At 45.4% G+C, this 15,311-nt stretch overlaps 1 pseudogene; it reads left to right on the top strand.

Annotated features, from left to right (window-relative positions):
* Positions 1-5,817: 5,817 nt before the first annotated feature.
* On the top strand, positions 5,818-6,361 carry LOC101557206 (60S ribosomal protein L29-like; annotated as a pseudogene).
* Positions 6,362-15,311: the final 8,950 nt, after the last annotated feature.

Below are 15,311 nucleotides of genomic sequence, written 5' to 3'. Positions count from 1 at the left end.
GCACTAGTCTTCTACTTCCTTGGTTGTTTATTTGTCTTTTATTCTTTTTATAAATGGGACTGCATCCTTAATTTCCTTTCAGATTGTGGATGTATAGAAATGCAGTTGTTTTGTGGGTTGATTTAGTATCCTGCAGCTTTGCTGAATTTGTTGATTAGTTCAAACAGATTCTTTTTTTTATCTTTTTTTTTGCTTTTTGGGTCACACCTGGCAATGCACAGGGGTTACTCCTGGCTTTGCACTCAGGAATTACCCCTGGCCGTGCTCAGGGGACCATATGGGATGCTGGGATTTGAACCCGGGTCAGCCGCGTGCAAGGCAAACGCCCTACCCACTGTGCTATCTCTCCAGCCCCTCAAACAGGTTCTTTTAAGTGGAATCTTTTGCCATTTTTTTTTAAAAACATGAAACCTTGACATTTGTGAGCAGAGACAATTTTACATCTTTCTTTCCAGTATCCTCATGGTTCTGGCTAGGACTTCTAGTACTATGTTAAATAGATAGAAAGTGAGCTATTCTTATGCTGATTTCACTGTTTTTTTGAATCTGTATTTTGTTTATCATCACTGTAATCTCTATCCTTTTCTTCCTGTTGCTGCTTTGAGATGGATGTTCTTCTTTTATGATTCCTTAAGACGTTTGAGGCGTTTCTTGGATTTATAAAGATGTAGTTTTCCTCTAGCTCTGCTTTTAGTGCTGCTCACAAGGTTTTGTATCCGTTTTTCCTTTCCTTTCTTTTTATTTTGTCTAAGGCTTCCCAAGTAGTTCTGGGGCCACCTGGGTGGTTGCTAGGAAACCACGCAGTGCTGGGATTGAACCAAGGGCCGGTGTATGCCAGGCATGCATCTAACCTTTCAACTATCTCCCCAGTCCCAACTGTGGTTTCATTTTATTTATTTATTTATCTATTTATTTATTTATTTATTGCTTTTCGGGTCACACCTGGTGATGCACAAAGGTTACTCCTGGCTCATGCACTCGGGAATTACTCCTGGCGGTGCTCAGGGGACCATATGGGATGCTGGGAATCGAACCCGAGTGGGCCACGTCATGCAAGGCAAACGCCCTACCTGCTGTGCTATTGCTCCAGCCCTATGGTTTCATTTTAATTTTGCTAAAGGACTTATTGTTGTTTAACACCCATGTATATGTGAACCTTCCAGGTTCCCTTCTGCTATTGATTGGTAGTTTCATTTCTTTGCTATCAGAAGAGATACTTTATGTGATTTTAGTCTTTTTACATTTATTAGGACTTGTTTGTGATCTAACACATGGTCTATCCTGAGAACATTCAAAGTGCATCTGGAAAAAAAAAACGTATGTATTCTGTTGTTGGGTAGAGTTTTGTATGTCTGTTAGGTTCTGTGGGTCTTTAGTATTGACCATGTCCTCTACTTCTTTTTTTTTTTTTTTGGTTTTTGGGTCACACCCGGCAATGCACAGGGGTCACTTCTGGCTCATGCACTCAGGAATTACTCCTGGCGGTGCTCAGGGGACCATGTGGGATGCTGGGAATTGAACCCGGGTCGGCCGAGTGCAAGGCAAACGCCCTACCCACTGTGCTATCACTCCAGCCCCTCTACTTCTTTTTGAAAAAAGCATGATTAATCTGATGTTTGCATTATTGACATTGAGACATTTCTTGGTGCCAGAGAGAGAGATAGCTCAATGGGTTGGATATAAGCTCTGTGTAGGCGAGGCCTGGGTTTGGTCCCCAGCACTGCACTGCATGATCCCCTTGAGCATCTCGGGAAACGCCCCCCAATGATTGAGTTGGTAGGAGCCCCTGAACGCTGCTGGGAATGGCCTAGTAGCTCCCCCCCTTCAAAAGGAAAGTAAAATATTGAAGCTTCCTACTCTAAAGGCATTCAAAATAACCAGGGGCTTTGTCTGTTGCATATGTATGTCCTTCTGGTGAATTGATCACTTTATCATTCTAAAATGTCTTTGCTGTAGCAGTTTTTAATTTCAGGTCTATTTTATTATTAATGTAATTACTTCTGTTCTCTTTGGTTGTTATTTGCAGGGAGTATCTTTTACAGCTCCTTTTTTTTAAGTAAAAGCAAATTTTATTACAATTTTATTGTAATATGTTATTATAACACATTACATTATATGTTATATAACATATATATTATATAATGATGTATATATAGTATATAATGTATATATAGCATATATAACATATAACATATATATGTAACATATTACAATATGTTATAACCTATATGCATATAGGTTATATGCATTTAGGATTTGTTAACACCAATATGGTCCCCAGATATAAAGAATATTTGGGAATTTATGGTTGAAAATTAAAAAAAAATTATTAGTGAATCACCGTGAGGTACAGTTACAGACTTATAAACTTTCATGCTTGCATTTCAGTCATATAATGATCGAGTACCCATACCCCCACCACTGCCTATTTTCCACCAGCAATGGTTCCAGCATCCCTCCCACCCTGTCATCTCCCCACCCCACCCCACATTTGTGGCAGGGCATTCCCTTTGGCTCTCTCTCTCCTTTTGGGTGTTGTGGTTTGCAACAGAGGTATTAAGTGGCCATCATGTTTTTGGTCTATAATCTACTTTCAGGCCACATCTCCTATCCCGAGCAGGTCCTCCTAGCACCCTTGACTTTGTGGTCTCTTCTCTATCTGAGCTGCCTTTTCCCCCAGCATGTGAGGCCGGCTTCTAAACTGTGGAGTAATCCTCCTGGTACTTATCGCTACTATTCTTGGGTGTTAGTCTCTCATTCTGTTACTTTACATTCCACAAATGGGTGCAATTTCTATGTCTGTCCCTCTTTCACAGCTTTTTAGTTTCACATCCTTAGCTCTAAAATTAAGCCTCCTGCAGTAGACAGGTAAATCCTGCTTTTTATTTGGCACTTACTTTTGCCATCTTGCTATTTATTTTATTTTATAATATTTTTGTTCTTCATTTTCTCCATTACAGCCTTCCTTTTTAGTTTGCTGTTTTGTTGTAGTAATACAATTGGATTTCCTCTGTCATTTATTTCTTTATTATTATTATTTTGTTATTATTATTGTTTTTTTTTGTTTTGGGGCCACACCCATTATTTCTCAGGGGTCACTCCTTCCTCTGTGCTTGGGGATCACTCCTGGCAGTGCTCAGAGGACCATATAGCATGCTGTGGATCAAACTCAGAAGGGCCATGTCCCAGGCAAGTACCTGCTGTACTATCTCTCTGGCCCCTGTAATTTTTTTTTTTTGCTTTTTTGGGTCACACCCAGCAATGCACAGGGGTTACTCCTGGCTCTGCACTCAGGAATTACTCCAGGCGGTGCTCAGGGGACCATATGGGATGCTGGGATTCGAACCTGGGTTGGCTGAGTGCAAGCAAACGCCCTACCTGCTGTGCTATTGCTCCAGCCCCAAGTCCCCTGTAATTTAAAAAAAATTATTTTTATTTTTTGAATCACCGTGAGAACAGTTACAAAGCTTCCAGTTTAAGTGTTGCTTATACAATGATCAAACACCTGTCCCTTCACCACCACCAAGAACCCCGGTATACCCCTTCATCCCACCCCTCCCCCCCGCCCATGTGGCAGATGATTTCCACTTTACTTTCCCTCCACTTTGATCACATTCAATATTTTGACAAAAGACCCACCATTATTATTTGGAATTTCCCCCAACAATCAGAATTTCTGAAAAGGCATCATTAGGTAATTTGTCTTCTATTGCTGGATTTCTGATATTTTAGTAATAAGTCTGGAGGGATTTCTGGTTTCCCAGATTGGTTTATGTGCCTCTGGGATCATGGCTGTTCAGGAGCTAGGAGCTGTTCATGGGCAGCAACTCGGGGCCTCGTAGGGACGGGGAGAGGTGGTCCCTGTCATTTTTAAAAGTGTATTTTGTATTTTTTTTGGTGGGGGTCACACATGGTAGTGCTCAGAGCTTATTCCTGGCTCTGCACTCAGGGACCAGTCCTAGTAGGCCTCTGGGGACATATACAGTGCCAGGGGTCAAACTTGGGTTGGCCTCATACAGGGTAAACACCCTACCTGCTGTACTACTGGTCTGGCTCGTGAAAAGGGGCTTACCCAGCTGTATTCAGGCACCATGTGATGCTGGAGATTGAACCTGGGGCTCCCCTCCCACAAGCCAAACAAGTGCTCCAGCCCTTTGAGCTGTCTCCTGGCCCCACGGCATAGTATTTTTGACTGTCATTACTGTGCTACATAGTAGACTCCAGAACCCACTCCCTTGATAACTGTGTGTTTGTGTTCAATGGCTGACATCTCCTGATTTCCAACCTAGCTCCTGGCTTTGTTGGTCCAAATGGAAAAATAGGTCTTTCCATTATTTTTGTCAGAAATATTTTGCGTGATTCTTGGGGTTTCTATGGTGCTGGGGACCAAATTCAGAGTCTTGCACATGTGAGACAAGTAAGTGCTTTACCCCTTGAGCTCTCACTCTGACCCTCCAAAATCCTCCTCCTTTTATTTTTGGCTACCCGGGACTGGAGTGATAGTACAGCAGGTAGGGCATTTGCCTTGCACGAGGCTGACCCGGGTTCGATTCCTTTGTTTCTCTCGGAGAGCCTGGCAAGCTATCCAGAGTATCCCTCCCACACAGCAGAGCCTGGCGAGTTTCCCGTGGCATATTCGATGTGCCAAAAACAGTTAACAACAAGTCTTACAATGGAGACGTTACTGGTGCCTGCTTGAGCAAATCAATGAACAACAGGACGACAGTGCAGTGCTACAGTGCAGGCCACACCAGGGGTGTACAGGTGCTACTTATAGCTCAGCGCTTGGGTGTATCCTCTGTTGATGCTTGCATGACCACGTAGTGACAGGAGCAAATCAGTGCCTTCAGAAAGAGAAAGAGAGTGAGAGAGAGAGAGAGAGACACGCACACACACACACACACAGAGAGAGAGAGAGAGAGAGAGAGAGAGAGAAAGAAAGAGAAGTGCTTGCTATAGAGGCAGGCTGCGGGGATCGGGGGATCGGGGTCAGGAGGGATACTGGGGATATTGATGGTGGGAAACATACACTGGTGGAGGGATGTGTGTTGGAACATTGTATGACCGAAATGCGATTACAAAAGTTTTTTTCAGGGTGATTCAATAAAAAATAAATTTAAAAAAGGAATTAAGGGCAAGAGAGATACATCAGGGGAGTAAGAGAGGAAGAGGAGGAAAAAAGAATAGGAGAAGAGAAGGAGGAGGAGGAGGAGGAGGGGAAGAGAGGAAGAAGGCTGCAGTGAAGGCGGAGGTGCCTTATTGTTCTTCATCAGAGAAAACCATACATTCCTTTGCATGCACTGGTTCTTTTTAGGCCTGTCATGACCCTGTCACATTCCTGGCACACACCTATCACACCCCCACACATCTCCACCACTGAACTCCCCTTTGCTGCTGCCTCAGGCTGTAGGGACTCTCTGTTTCTTAGAGTCCCTATTTGATTTTCAGGTTGAGCCCTCGTTGTATTGGGATTCACCGTTAGTAATGTCCTAAGAGTTAGCAGGCACGCTTTCTACATTCTGGAGCGTCTGAGTACATCATCCACCTTGACATTTGACACATTGGCAGCTTAGAAACCATCCAGATAAAATAATTTCACCTCCAAATGACTTGGAATAAAAATCAACTAAAGGGGCCAGGTAGTACAGAAAATAGGATACTTACTTTGCATGCAGTTGACCTGAGTTTGATCCTCGGCATCCCATATGATCCCCTGAGCACTACCAGGGGTAATTCCTGAGCTCAGAGTCAGGAGTAACTCCTGAGCATTGCTGGGTGTGGGCCCTCCATCACACACAGAAAAAAAAGGCAAGCGCTCGGGGAGCCGCCGTTGTGGTTCAGACATGGCCAAGTCCAAGGACCACACCACGCACAACCAGTCTCGAAAATGGCACAGAAATGGCATTAAGAAACCTCGGTCACAGCGATATGAGTCTCTTAAAGGGGTGGACCCCAGATTCCTAAGGAACATGTGTTTTGCCAAGAAGCACAACAAGAAGGGCCTGAAGAAGATGCAGGCCAATAATGCTAAGGCCGTGCCGAGGCCATCAAGGCCCTGGTGAAGCCCAAGCAGGCCAGGCCTGTGATCATAAAGAAGAACAGTCTCAAGCTCAGTCGACTTGTGTATATTGCTCACCCTAGGCTTGGGAAAAATGCTCGTGCCCGCATTGCCAAGGGTCTCAGGCTTTGCTGGCCAAAAACCAAGGTTGAAACCAAGGATCCAACCAAGGCTAAAACCAAGGTTCAAATGAAGGCTAAAGCCAAGCCCCAAATGAAGGCTAAAGCCAAGCCCCAGAGTAAGACCCAGACGGCTGCAGCTCCAGCACCAGCTCAAGCTTCCAAAGGTGCCCAGGCTCCTTAAGAGGCTGCTGTCAGTGTGACGTGGAAGGACTGGTGCGATCTCTGGGCTGTCTCCAGTCTGGGTCCTCCTGTGCTGTTTGTACAAATAAACCTGAGAGCAGGAAAAAAAAAAGACGAAAAAAATTAACTAAGGCCAGAGCTATACAAGGCAGGGCACTTGCCTTGCACACAGCAGACTGGCACAGTCCTAGTATTGCCAGGGGTGACCTCTGAGGGCAGCGCTAGAAGTAAGCTCTGAGCACTCCCAGGTGTGGCCCCCAAACAAAACAAATTAATTATATATTTTCCAATATATCTTCATTACATATTGTTTATTTCTTCAATTCCTTACTTTGCATTTTGGAAAAACTAAGATCTATAAAAAGTGAAGGAAATGAACACCTGTCGATTCCCTAGCCATAGTTATTTTCTGTTCTCTCTCCTTGTTCCACCCATCCAATTCTTTTTAACCCTTCGATGTCAACTTGTAGAGTTTTTCTCTTTTTTTTTCTTTTTTTTTGGGGGGGGGGAGGGGTTGTTCCAAGCACTGTTTCAGGAACCCAGAGGTCGCTCCTGGCAATACTTGGTTAACCTGGCTGGTGGTTCAATACAAGGGCCCGAGGATGCAGTGCTGCTCCAGCCCTTCTGTGTCAGCAACCACAAGGGCCACCTCAGTGGAGCTGAAGCCTCTGGACCACACTCAGTGATGCAGTGATGCTCAGGGGCAGCCCTGGAGGACTGGAGCATGTGAGGCAAGTGCTAGATAAGCCCTGTACTCTCTCTCCAGCCCAACGTGGGGTATTCTTTCTCTCCACTTCTAAATATAGATATGACGAGAACAAAGGCTTTCTCACACATTGGATAGTTCCTGTACCCAATTTATGAATATGGATAAAATATCATTTAGTTGACATTCCACCTACCTTTGTATCTCACCAAATGTTCAGACAAGATTTCTCCCAGTGATTGCTTCTTGTCAATCTGTGATTTGGTTGTACTCGGCAGCTGTTCCCTTAGGGGTATGAAGGTGTGTAGCTCATCTGTTCTTCAACATTTAAATATGATAGCATTCCCTCAGAAATAGTGTTGTTTTTCCTATGTGGAACAGAGTTTTAGGATTTTTTTCTTTTTTTCCCCACTTACTCTAAAATTCTACAAAGGAGAAAAATCTTTGAGAAGTTCTGTGCTTGGTAAGCTATCTTTTTTAGCTAATTCATTTCAAAATCATATTTTTATTTTAAAGGCTTTTATGATTCTGTGTGATGGTATGGTTGTACCATTACATTGTATATTTTGATCAAAAATGTATTATTATTATTGTTATTTATTTTTATTAAGACACTTTGATTGACAAAGCTGTTCATAGCGGGACCGTTTCAGGCATATAGTGTTGCAACACAATCCCACCACCATTGTCCCCAGAGTTCCTGCCATCCCCAAGCCTGGACCCTTGGCAGGCTTCTCACAGATTTATTTCGTATTTCTTAGGTAAAAAGAAAGTTCAACAAAATTTAAAGAAATGGCAAGTGGAATTATCAGAAGATAAATCAACCAAAGTCAATTTGCAATGATTAATTGTGATATGATTTTAGCCTACGTAAATAAGAAAATTTAAGTCATTTAATACAATATAGCATACTGCCTATTCTCATTTACATAACTAAATTTTCAACTCTGGCATCTAAAACATATTGCACTAACTTTTATTTTGAACTTGAACCTTATTGCGGTAATCATCCTATCTTTCCTGTCATAAATGAGGCTTCTTGGTTTTTTTTGTCCCCTTGGCAGGCATCTAACAAATTTATTTCATATTACTTGATCCCCAGATATTAGAAGAATGGTAAATAGGAATATTAGAAACTAAATCAATGAAAGTCCATTTACGATGATTAATTGCTATCTGTTTTTAACCTTTCTTAATTGAGTAGAGGACAACCAGATGCACCATTAGTGAATGCCATACTCAGTGCCACCCAATGGGAAGTTTCTCCCGTCCTTTGAAGGAGCTCTTTTAACGCTTCTTGGAAAACTGGTTTCACAGGTATGAATTTCCTGAGTTGTTGCCTGTCTATGAAGATCTGCATAATTCCTTCAAATAGGAGTGATGATGCAGCCGGAGAGAGTATTGTTGGTGAGGTGTTCTGTTCACTGAGGTTTTTGTTACTGTATCTTTTCATATTCTTCTGGCTTGTAGAGTCTCATTGGAGAGATCTGCTGTACATCTTATGGCCTTTCCTTTGTATCAAGTTCTTTTATCGATCTTGCTGCTTTCAATATTCTGTCTCTATAGTTAGGCTTTTACCATTTTGAGTATAATATGTCTTGGAGTTCTCCTAATTGGGTCTATTTTCACCAGGACCCTTTGGGCCTCTTGGACCTTGGTGCCTGTATTCCTCATCTCTGGGAATTTCTTATCCATCACTGTCACTGTCACTGTCATCCCATTGCTCATCAATTCACTCGAACAGGCATCAGTAACGTCTCCATTGTGAGACTTCTTGTTACTGTTTTTGGCATATCGAATACACCACGGGTAGCTTGCCAGGCTCTGCTGTGCGGGTGGGATATTCTCAGTAGCTTGCTGGGCTCTCCCAGAGGGATGGAGGAATCGAACGTAGGTCAGCCACGTGCAAGGCAAATGCCCTACTTGCTGTGCTATCGCTCCAGCCCAATCATCTTATCAATGATTTCTTTAATTATTGTTTCTTCATGGGCTGGAGCGATAGCACAGTAGATAGGGCATTAGTCTTTCATGCACCCAACCCGTGTTCGATTCCTCCGTCCCTCTCAGAGAGCCCGGCAAGCTACCGAGAGTATCACACCCGCCCGGCAGAGCCTGGCAAGCTACCCGTGGCATATTCGATATGCCAAAAACAGTAACAATAATAAGTCTCACACTGAGAGACGTTACTGGTGCCGCTCGAACAAATCGATGAGGAACGGGATGACAGTGACAGTGATTGTTTCTTCTTATTGGCCTTCCTGTTCTTCAGCAAGACTCTGATTCTTATATTGCTCTTCTTGACCTTATCCCATAGTTTGCTGTTTATTTATTTTTTTCCAGACTATTTTCTGCCTTCTGTTTCTTAATGGTTTCCTCTTTCTCATCTTGAAGCTCCTCAATCTTTTGCTCAGCTTCTGTTATTCTGCTGTTCAGAACTTCTGTTGACTTTTTAAAAATATCGCCTGCCATGTTCTTCATTTCCGTCATTTTTGTCTTAGTAGCTTTTTCATTTTGACTTACACTTTCTTGTGCTCTGCTGACTACCTGTTCTTTGAACTCATCTAACATCCTCATCGTAGTGTCATTAAAGACACTGTCTGAGGAGTTACTGATGTTGTGTATATCTTCAGTGGTGTTGTTTCTGCTCACTGAGCTTGGCGTTTTTCTATGTGTTGCTCCCATTGTTTTTCTAGTGTTCTTGTGCTGAGGGTGAGTTTTTGTAGTTAATGCCCGGGGAAGATGGTGAAGGACTAGCTAAGGGTTCCTCTCTGTCTTCTTTGCCTCACAGAGTGACAGGAAGAATAACTGTGAGCAGCCTGTAGTTTGTTGACTAGATGAACGCACAGCCACACAGTGGCCACACACATCAGGAACTGTGGGGGTACACCCTTCATATCACAGAGATTGGGTGTGATTTAGATTTTTTTTAATGCAATGATTTCTTTTTTTAAAAATAAATTTACTTATTGAATCATCATGTGAGACAACTTCTTAAATATACTTTTCATAATTACAAAGAGAATTTTTGTCCCCCAGAATTGCTTCTTTTCCTTTGGAGTTGTTATCTGTATAACACGAGGCAGGTACAGAGGGTGGCATGGGGGTTTAGGAGTGGGGGCTCCCACCCTCACCTGTGCTGCTCACCATCTGTTTTACCCCTTGAGCAGTCTCCCTACCCCTCTTTGAGGGCTTCCCCCTGGCTCTGCACTTAGGAATTACTCCTGGTAGGGCTCAGGGGATGCCAGAGTTTGAACCCAGGAGGACAGCACACAAGGCAATTGTCTTATCCGCTGTACTTTCACTCCAGCCACAGTTTTTATTTATTTATTTATTTATTTATTTATTTATTTATTTATTTATTTTAACAATTATTGGAGCAATAGTAATCGGGTAGGGTATTTGCCTTGCATGTGGTTAACCCGGGTTCGATTCCTCCACCCCTCTTGGAGAGCCCCGGCAAGCTACCGAGAGTATCCCGCCCACACAGCAGAGCCTGGCAAGCTCCCCGTGGTGTATTTGATATGCCAAAAACAGTAACAACAAGTCTCACAATGGAGACGTTACTGGTGCATGCTCAAGCGAATTGATTAACAATGGGACGACAGTGCAACAGTGCTACAGTGCATTTTGTGGAAGACCTTAGCAAAGTAATATGTGTGATAGATCTCTTGCCATTTGTCCTCCCTTTTCTTCCTCAGTTCTTCTTTTCCTTCCTTCCTTCCTTCCTTCCTTCCTTCCTTCCTTCCTTCCTTCCTTCCTTCCTTCCTTCCTTCCTTCCTTCCTTCCCTTACCCTCATTCCTTTTTTTGCCTTTTATTTCTCTTTTCTTTTTCTTCTTCTTTTTAGTTATTATTTTAAAAAAACTATCTTACTTAAGTTTTCCCATTGAGATAATGAGGGGTGGGTTACAGCTCTGTGTTTTGGAACTGCTTCACTCTTTTTCCAAGTGTACTTTCCCACACCCTGCCCAACTCTGAAGGGTCGTCCTCCCCCCCACAGTCCCTCAAACCCTCTATTCTTTGTTCCTTCCACCTCTGGGACCTCCTTGGGCCCTTCATGCTCTTCCCTGACAGTTCAGTCAGGGTCCTCAATGTGTGGCTGGGTCGCAAACCCAGACTATCACCTTAACTCAGGGTGTCTACTAGCCCATTTGACACCCCTATGGGGGTGTCTGACACCAAGGAGAAGCTGAATCTCTTTTACATAAATTCTCCACTTCTCCTTTCTTTTTTTTTTCTTTTTGCTTTTTGGGTCACACCCAGAGATGCACAGGGGTCACTCCTGACTCTGCACTCAGGAATTACCCCTGGTGGTGCTCTGGGGACCATATGGGATGCTGGGAATTGAACCCGGGTCGGCTGCGTGCAAGGCAAATACCCTACCCACTGTGCTATGGCTCCAGCCCCCTCCACTTCTCCAGTCCCACTTCATGGCTCACCAACTCAGTCAAAGACCCTTTTACAAAGGTCAGAAGATGACCTTGTTCCTGCACCAGTGAACTGAGGCTCACCCAGACTCCTCTCACCGTCTCACTCCACCTCCAGCACACCTGATCAGGGTGTTTTTCTCAGGACCTCCCCCTCTCCTTCTCCTCTGCTCACCTTGATGGCCAAACCATCTTTCTTCACCCAGAAGGTGATTGTCATAGCTCCCTCAGCGCAGATGACTAGATGCTCTAAGTGTAGAAATGAATGATTGATGGTGGAGAGACACAAATGTGTATGACTTGAATACAGCATCAGAAATAGAATCTTCCTAGGGAGACCGCAGGCGTCGGAATAGGTGATCCCTAACAACCTAGGTCACCCCGAGGCCGAGTAAGCATCTTGCTCCCCGTCCTGCAGTACCCGGCATGACCTGGAAATGTTCTCTCACCAATCCTGCCCATCCACAGTATCTCTACTGGCTGGCTGCAAATACTTGAGTATGAACTGTAAGCGAAATCCAAGAATCGGAGCTACTGACCCTATCAACAAGACGCTCTCTGTCAGGGACCGACCTGGATGTTTGGCGAGCTTGGGCCAGTCGACCATCTATCCCAGGGAGAAGAGTGTCCTGGTTTCAAAGAATGTTTCTCTGAGTCCGGTTCCTGACCCTCATCTTCTTCCCGCCCCACAGGCCTCCTCCAAGGCATGGGCCTGGTGAGCTATCACCTGTAATGCAGGAACAGAATCGGATTGTAGGAGTTTAATTCGTGGGCTGGCTAAGAAGAGACACTTCCGGCGTGTGGTTCTGAAATATTTGTGCTCCCTGGAAGGTCTCGGTGGGTCTGAGTCAGGGGCAGTGGACCTGGCTTGGCTGAGAAGCACTGCCCACTGCCTGCTGACCTTTGGGGAGATGGGACTTCCTGGGCACCCACCACACTGGGCACTTGGTCGCTGTCCCTAGGCAAGGCAGGACACAGAGAATCTCAGGATCTGAGACACAACTACAGGAACCACTTCTTTCTGGGCCTCCCTTGGTGGTGCTTTTGGGCTATACTCCCTGCCTGGTACCGGGGTTAGGAGTCACTCCAGGCCGTGCTCAGGGGACCCTGCAGTGTCGGGGACTGGCCCTCCTGCATGCAAGGCACACACTCCTTCCCGCCCTCCAGAGAAACTTCTGGCAATGGCTGCGTGGAAGATAAATGAGAGAGAAGGGTCGGGAGAGAGACAGCATCAGCGTGGCTCCTGAGACATCTCAGCACGTCACGGGGGTGGCGGGTGGTCCGGCTGACACGTTCCCCCGTGTGCTTCTGTGATTTCAGCCCCCCGTTCTCGCAGCAGCTGCACTGTGGTCCCCTCTGTCCCCTACTCTCATCACCCGCCCCCCCTCGCAGGTCAAGCCGGGCTGTGAGCAAGGGGCTGGGGCAGCCCTGAAGAATTTGGGAGTCCCGGGGCCTGCAGCCAGCAGCAGAGGGCACCCTCACTCTACCGAACGGCTGCAGTGCCTCATTAAAATACAAAGCAGAAAGCACAATAGTTGTTTTTCTGCCGTGCAGTATGTCCTTACAGATGAAGCTTTAATCTCCCTCGTACATCTCTGTTGCTGTAAATTCATGCTCCATTATGGCACCATATGCCCGATGCGCTCCGAGGACGCCATCGCGGGCGTGCCAGGGAACTTGGCCTTCCGGATCTATTTTGTGCCACATGTTGAATTGCACATTGTTCTCGCTGCCGCTGAAAGGTTAGGGCTTCGCAGGTTGGTTGCCGCCCCGTGGACCAGCCGTGCTCTGGCTCCCGCTGGGCTGCGGAGCGGGGGAGGCGTCCGTTTTTAATCACTGGACCCAGTTACCTTTGGGGAGGAAGCAAAGGGAAAGTTTGGTCCAGTGGGGGGGAAAAAATCCAGAGGCGCACCCGGAACGGGGTGGGATGGCGGGGGCGGGTGGGGGGTCCTCGGATAGCGGAGCAGCTGCCGATTTGCCTTCTCATTTGTTTCTAAGTAATAGATATTGATGCTGCTTTGCTCAGCGCGGACTTATTTTACACACAGTTGCATGTGGTCCCGGAATGGGATTTTTGTCTAAGCCCGTTTGGGCTGTCTGTGGGAGCAGGCATGGGGTCTGCTATTGGGGGTGGGGGTTGGGGTGGGGGCTCCTGTAGCTAAGTCACTCCAAGGTGGTTCTGTTCCTGGGAAAGACAAAAATGTTTGCTTTTTTTTTCTCACCCCACCCTCATGGTCAGGTTCTGCTCTCAGGAGGGGGAGCACTCCCCCACCCCCCTCCCTCCTTTATTCTGATCCTTCACAGCTGTTGTTCAGGCCTGGGGAAGGCAGTGACAAGAGGAAGCATTTAGAAATCTACAATAGTCTTTCAATTACTTATTTGAATTTACTTTTTTTGTGTGTGTGTGGGGGAGGGAGATATGCAGGCCTACTCCTGAATTAGTGCTCCTGGATTGCTCCCGGCAGTGCTCGGGGACCAAATGGAGCTGGGGTGGAATCCGGGTCTCCCAAATGCAAAGCAAATGCCCCAGCCATTGGATTCTCTCTCTTCAGTCCCACTTTGTTCTTCAACTGGGGGGTAGGGCACACCCTGCAATGCTCATGGGTTAGACGTGGTTCTGCACTCAAGAATCTCTCCTGGCAGAAAGAGAGAAAGAGGGGGGAGGGGGAGAAGACAAACGTTTGCTATAGGGGCAGGCAAGGGGTGGGGTGTGATGGGAGGGAACCTGGGGACACTGATGCTGGAAAATGTACACTTGTGGAAGGATGGGTGTTGGAACACTGTATGACTGAAATTAAATCATGAATGGCTTTGTAACGCTCTTCTTCTTCTTCTTCTTCTTCTTCTTCTTCTTCTTCTTCTTCTTCTTCTTCTTCTTCTTCTTCTTCTTCTTCTTCTTCTTCTTCTTCTTCTTCTTCTTCTTCTTCTTCTTCTTCTTCTTCTTCTTCTTCTTCTTCTTCTTCTTCTTCTTCTTTTCTTCTTCTTTTTCTATCCCTTCCCTACTTTTAACCCTCAGCTTTTGTGCAGCGTGATCTTCCCAGCTACTATTATCATAGTGGTCTCTTCTCTATCTTACCTACCCTCCACCCTGTCCGCCCTCCACCCCACACACCTTGGTTAGTTCTGGTTCTTATTTTTCTGCATTGCCCATGGGTAACTCAGTCCTTGAAAGTCTTCTGAGCCCTTGCCTACTGTGCGATGTGCGGGGAGTGTCCCTACCTCCCACCACCCTCACAGTTCAGCCTGCCCTGGGCTTAGCTGAAAGGCCGAAACCCAGTGGTGAGTTCTGTGAATAAAACCCAAGAAAAGAATCTTGTTTGCAATTGTCAGCATTTTCTGGTGCGAAAGCCCCTGTAGGACCAATTCCAGGCTTCCAGTATGAGGTCCCTGAAGGGGGATGGATGGTGGGAGGGTGTTTGAAGTGGGAAGAGATTCCCACATGAGCTACAATAGTTGAAAATTAACCTTAAGAGCTAATTGGGGAGGAGAAGGGGGAGATGGGGTGAACTTAATAACATTACTAGGAACAATGCTTGGGGTATTTATTTCTTTTGTATTTCAATGCAATTAATCTCATTAAAAGTTCATAAAATTTAATTTTTAATAATGACTATGCCCAACAACCAGCTTGCAAAATTTTTGAAACCGTTATCATAATCCCGTGTCAGCCAGGAGGAGTTACTTTAGCACCCAGCAAGTAAAACAACCCTTTGGGTGCAGTTGGCAGGCATATGGGGACAATTATGTGCAAAGCTGGGTCTCTCGCCTGTGGCACAGAAAGCCTCACCCCAACCACACTTAGTGGTCTGAGGGGAAATTT

This window comes from Sorex araneus, chromosome 8, assembly GCF_027595985.1.
Source record: "Sorex araneus isolate mSorAra2 chromosome 8, mSorAra2.pri, whole genome shotgun sequence".
Taxonomy (NCBI): Eukaryota; Metazoa; Chordata; class Mammalia; order Eulipotyphla; family Soricidae; genus Sorex; species Sorex araneus.
Note: the sequence above shows the minus strand (reverse complement) of the source record. Positions and strands in the feature narration are given on the sequence as shown.